This window comes from Macaca nemestrina, chromosome 7, assembly GCF_043159975.1.
Source record: "Macaca nemestrina isolate mMacNem1 chromosome 7, mMacNem.hap1, whole genome shotgun sequence".
Classification (NCBI taxonomy): domain Eukaryota; kingdom Metazoa; phylum Chordata; class Mammalia; order Primates; family Cercopithecidae; genus Macaca; species Macaca nemestrina.
The window spans coordinates 87,697,297-87,703,296 of record NC_092131.1 but is presented as its reverse complement, the minus strand read 5'-3'; the positions used below and the strand labels follow the sequence as shown (position 1 = coordinate 87,703,296).

The window sequence follows — 6,000 nt, the reverse complement described above, 5'->3', positions numbered from 1 at the left end:
CCCCGTCTCTACTAAAAATACAAAAAAATTAGCTGGGCGTGGTGGCGGATGCCTGTAGTCCCAGCTACTCAGCCTGAGACAGGAGGGAGAATGACTTGAACCCGGGAGGCGGAGCTTGCAGTGAGCCGACGTTGCGCCACTGCACTCCAGCCTGGGTGACGGAGCAAGACTCTGTCTTTAAAAAAAAAAAAAAGAAAATGTTTACTGCAGAGCAATCTTGGGGCAATACCTGCAGAGGGAGTGAAGGAAGCATGATCGGGCAGAAGGAGAGGTAGAATTGAAAGGACACAAAGATATAAAAATGCGTACCCTCCCTTCCCCCCCCCCATGTTGCTAAACTCTTTGTTCTGCTTTCTAATCTTTGCACATACCAGAGATTTCATAAGTTCTGTGAGTACCTGTTTTTCTGCACGTACCAGAGATTTTGTTTTGCACATACCAGAGATTTCGTAAGTTCTGTGAGTATCTGTTTTTCTGCACGTACCAGAGATTTTGTAAGTTCTGAAGCAAGGTCACAAGACGTGTTTAAGTAAGATAAACTCTTGCTGCCATAAACCTGCTCTCCCGCCTCAAAGGTTGAACCGAAATATCAGAAATGGCAGGAACCAATCATAGTTAGCCAAATCGCCTTGTTCAAACACTAGCCAATCATATATCTGATTTGTATAATAACTCTATGCCCACTTTTCTTAGACTATATAACACTGCTCGGAGCTCAGTGGGGGAGCTCTCCTGCCCGTCTCGTTTCGCGAGCGAGTGAGAGTTCCAGGTTCGAACCTGTAATAAAGATCCTTGCTGCTTAGCTTTGACTCTGGACTCTGGTAGTCTTCTTCGAGGAATAAACGGTCTAGGCATAACAGAATTTTGATGCAGTCACAACAAAGGCCTTGGCCAATCCCATAGGTATTCCAGCTTTCTTTAGAGCTCGATTGACCAAGCCTCTATATCCCCTTACTATTTATTAGATGTTGACTGTCGCTGGGGAGGAGGCCTTACTTTCTTTTTTTTTTTTTTTTTTTTTTGAGGCGGAGTCTCGCTCTGTCGCCCAGGCTGGAGTGCAGTGGCGCGATCTCGGCTCACTGCAAGCTCCGCCTCCCGGGTTCCCGCCATTCTCCTGCCTCAGCCTCCCGAGTAGCTGGGACTACAGGCGCCGCCACCACGCCCGGCTAATTTTTTTGTATTTTTAGTGGAGACGGGGTTTCATTGTGTTAGCCAGGATGGTCTCGATCTCCTGACCTCGTGATCCGCCCGTCTCGGCCTCCCAAAGTGCTGGGATTACAGGCTTGAGCCACCGCGCCCGGCCTGGAGGCCTTACTTTCTGCAGACTGGTTCTCTGTCACTGTTACAGTCTTGCCAATGCACCACAATGTAGCAGTCTCTCGCTGCCCAAGGTATCATCCTAAGTTCTTTGTCTCACGACCAAGAAAGTTAAGGATGCTGGACACCAAGGGTGAGTTTGGAATGAAAGTTTAATAAGTGAAAGAAGAAAGGACCCAGAAGAGGATTGTTGTTTTTACAGTTGAATGCAAAGGCTTTTATGGGAAACCCATGAGGGCTACGAGCCTCCTTTGCATAAAAGGTGAATTTATCATAGCCCCACCCTGTCTTCCTAATGCGCATGTGGGCCCCTTATTGCACATGTGTCAGGGGACAGAATTTTCCATTGCAGGCATATACGAGCAAGTCACCTGTGTAGCCCTTCTTATGTCTGTGGTCATGTCTTAGGTAAGCCCCTGTGCAAATTCCCTTATCTGTGCCTGCAGGTTGTTGTTTTGTTTGAAAGGATTAAACCAAGGACCCACCCTAACTGCCTGCCTGATCAGGCTTTTTCTTTTCTCCTCTGTCACTACAAAGGCTATTTATTCCCAGAGAGAGACTCAGCTGAGAGCTAGCTGTTCATCACCATCACTAGTCAGTGGAGGGAATGAGTGCCGTGTTCCTGAAGTGGGGGAACCGGGACATGCACCACTGCATCTACTACACCTTGCCCAATTACTTCCTTGGCATACATTCCTAGATGTGTTTAGAGAACATGGACTTTTGATAAGGCTTTAGATATTATCAGTTGCCTTCTATAAAAGTGGTATTTTGGCGGGATTGCTCACGCCTGTAATCCCGGCATTCTGAGAGGCCGAGGTGGGCACATCACGAGGTCAGGAATTTGAGACCAGCCTGGCCAATACGGCAAAACCCCGTCTCTACTAAAAACACAAAAATTAGCCAGGTGTGGTGGCGGGAGCCTGTAATCCTGGCTACTGGGGAGGCTGAGGCAGGAGAATCGCTTGAAACAGGGAGTCAGAGGTTGCAGTGAGCCGAGATCATGCCATTGCACTCCAGCCTGGGCAACAAGAGCAAGACTCTGTCTCAAAAAAAAAAAAAAAAAAGTGATATTTCACTTCTAATAGGAGAGCAAGAGACCATTTTTTCTTCTCTGTCAAACAATAACATGCCCTTGCCTGCTCTTTTATCTGTGATTCCACAGCATTTCACACATTCTCTATTATACCGTCTCACATTCAGTGGGAATTCTTTCTTCTTGGTCTCCTAAAATACACTGTTTTCGAGAACAGAAAGGGTGTTTTATTCACACTTATGTCTCCTGATCATGTACCATGTATACAGTCAGTCTCTAATTAATACATGTTAAGTAAATTAATGTCTCATTGTAGAAGACTAGGGAGTCACAGAAGATTAACTAACTAGAAACAACGAAAATACTATACAAAAAAAATTAGACATGGTGCAGAATCAAAAGATGGTTGTGGAAGAAATGGAATGTGTTTTTCATGAAGGAGGAATGTAACTACCCAATGGGTTCACCTTGCCCACAGCCTACACAGAGCCAATTTATCAAGACAGGGGAATTGCAATGGAGGAAGAGTAATTCACACAGAGCCGGCTGTGTGGGAGACTAGAGTTTAATTATTACTCAAATCAGTCTCCCCAAGCATTAGGGAAAGCAGAGTTTTTACGGACAACATGGTGGGTGAGGGGAAGCCAGTGAGACATGAATGCTGACTGGTCAGTTAGGAAACAAAATCCTAGGGAACTGAAGCTGTCGTCTTGTACTGAGTCAGTTCCTGGGTGGGGGCCACAAGATCACATGAGCCAGTTTATCAATCTGGGTGGTGCCAGCTGATCCATCAAGTGCAGGGTCAGCAAAATATCTCAAGCACTGATCTTAGGAGGAGTTGAGGGAGGGTCAGAATCTTGTAGCCTCCAGCTGCATGACTCCTACACCATAATTTCTAATATTGTGGCTAATGTTAGTCCTACAAAGGGAATCTAGTTCCCAGGCAAGAAGGAGGTCTGCTTTGGGAAAAGGTTGTTATTGTCTTTGTTTTAAATGACTAACTATAAACCAAGTTTCTCCCAAAGTTAGTTCAACCTACCCCAGGAATGAATAAGGACAGCTTAAAGCTTAAAAGTGAGATAGAGTCAGTTAGGTTAGATCTCTTTCACTGTCTCAGTCATACTTTTGCAAAGATGGTTTCAGGAAAGTGTCATGATGTGTACAATATCATCTGAAAAAGAATAAATGAGAAGCCTAGCTCTTCAATAAAGAGGCAACAATTAATGAAGGGTGAATTATCAAAAACAGAGAAGTGGTGTAATAAATATAGCTCAGGTAATATAAAAGGTCAGGGACAAAAGTGTGTTTTTTTCCCCAGCTCTGCTACTTATAACTTGATGAGACTTTTTGATAAATCTTTTTGGAAGCTCTTAAAAACTACCAATGCCAGCCAGGTACAGTGGCTCATATGTGTTAATCCCAGTACTTTGGGAGGCCAAAGCAGGCAGAACACTTGAAGTCAGGAGTTCGAGACCAGCCTGGCCAACATGGCGAAACCACTTGTTTAATAAATAAAGTTTTGGTGTCACAAAAGAAATAGTACCGAACATAACATTTTCTTTTTAATTCTCAGCAAGGCAATGTACTTCTACAGAAGGATGTGCCCTTACAGATGGAGCAATGGTGAGTGCACACTTGGACAAGGGAGGGGAAGGGGTTCTTATCCCTGACGCACATGGCCCCTGCTGCTGTGTCTTTCCCCTATTGGCTAGGGTTAGACCACACAGACTAAACTAATTCAGATTGGCTAATTTAAAGAGAGTGATGGGGTGAGTGGTTTCATGGGAAAAATGGTTATGGCAGAGCAGGTAATCGGAATGAGTCAGGGTAGAGCAGGTAATCAGAATGAGTCAGAGTGGAGCAGGTAATCGAAAAAGGTTGCTTTACAAGGAAGTTAAGTTTAAAAGTAGAAGGCAAAGAATTGAACGTACTGACATACTGATTCTTTGAAGAGAAATTTAGAACTCATATCTAACAACTTCTCCTCTTGTATTTCCTTACATTTTTTTCTCTTCACATTTCTTTAACATGTCTTGGCTTTGTTGTTTTGCTTGATTTTCCAAAAGAAGAAGCTTCTCTGGATAAGGTGGAGGATAGTTAAGGGAGGTTTTAGTAAGTGCCATTTTTATGAGCCTCTGCACCAACCCACAGATGCATGGTGTGACACAGCACCCAACAAGAATAAGTACACCCATTACGGCAGTGAGGGAAGTAAGAATTGAGGCTATTATTCTTTTCCATTTACTGAACCACTTTTCTAGCCATCCTGTAAAGGAGTCATTTACCCCTGAGTTGTTGGCTAACTCATTGGACAGAGCAGTCAGATCTTGCAATGCCTTTGTTGTACTTCCATCAGAGGCAGTGTTGTTTGGGATGAAAGTACAACATTGAATTTTATTCATGACGCAAATTCCTCTTCTTTCTGCTAATATGTCTAAGGCTATCCTATTTTCCCAAGCCATCTGGCTAGTAGCCCCTAATTGCTCAGTTATTCCTTTAACAGCATCTCTAGTGTAGTCAATAAATCGCTGTTGGTTGTAGTAGATGTAGCTTATCCAGTCTACATTTGTATTAATTGTCACTCACCAAAATATTGACTCAAATCCTGCAGCTATTTGATTTCGGGCTTTAAATTGATCTGGCATTCCCCATGGGACTCCAGTTGTGTTTAAATAGATGTTAGAGTCGAAAGACCCGTATGTGGCTTCTCTTGCTTTACAATGCCTTATTTTCCTTCCTCTGGTTGATGAAATGCCAGGGTGAAAGGGATAGCCCATTGTACTAAAGCACAAGTGCCACTCCAGTTATTTGGCAGAGTTTCCGGTAAAGGTCCACAATACCACCACACATCTGCTCAGGGATGAAAAAGGGCTGACTGATTGGTAAGCTCTTGGAAAGTATTAAGTTCACTGCATCCCTTCAGGTCTCCAAGGAACACTAAGTTTCCTCCTTGTCACGAGAGACAAGAAGTGAACTTAATGTTGGGAGATGGAAGCTGGATGGCCCTTGGGGGCTGACCCACAGGGTGCCGGACTTCGGGATATAGCAGAGAGAGAGCTTGGCGTGACTTGTTACTCCAGGCTGTAGAATTCTGGAAAAGAGCTACCATGCAACCCATGCCTGGTCGACTGGAGGACCACCCTAGTGGAAAGGGGACAATCTGGGCCTCTGGCCTGCCGTGCACACAGCATAACAATTGCTTTTGTTTAACGTGCACACAGAATATTTGATCCATTCCAACCAGGCATTTACACTTTGGTATCCTGTCTTAATTGCCAAAGTTTGTTTTAAGTCTTTAACTTCTATGATAACTATCTTGGTCTTGTCATTAGATGGAGGAGGAGCAATTGTTCCGTTGTGAAAGGTTTTGGAAGAAGCCTTAGAAGAAGGTGCAGGCGGTAGGGGATCAAAGAAACACATTGCAAAGAATCCAATAGGGTCTGTCCCTGAAACCTCAGCCCCCATACCATAAAACCAACTTAAAGAAGGGAACTAGCTTAGAAAAGGGGAAGAACTTTGAGGGTTCGAGATCATAACCTGTATAGGATGGCACTGGTTTAGCTGACAGTTGGGTGGCAGGGCTGTTCCTCTAGTAAAACAAATGTATGGTTTTAGGAAATTACAAAAACGGGTTGGGGCAGTCCATC

The 6,000-nt window shown here is 44.2% G+C and overlaps 2 long non-coding RNA genes across 4 annotated transcripts in view; one reads left to right on the top strand and one right to left on the bottom strand.

Annotated features, from left to right (window-relative positions):
• Nucleotides 1-6,000, top strand: part of LOC105496555 (uncharacterized) — a 32,776-nt gene that overhangs the window by 8,279 nt on the left and 18,497 nt on the right. Inside the window, exon 2 of the long non-coding RNA XR_011626038.1 lies at nt 3,927-3,976. This is a non-coding gene — a long non-coding RNA (uncharacterized lncRNA). The remainder of the gene's footprint in view (nt 1-3,926; nt 3,977-6,000) is intronic.
• The window catches only part of LOC105496554 (uncharacterized), a 29,083-nt gene that overhangs the window by 7,102 nt on the left and 15,981 nt on the right, over nt 1-6,000 (bottom strand). The window lies entirely within an intron of this gene.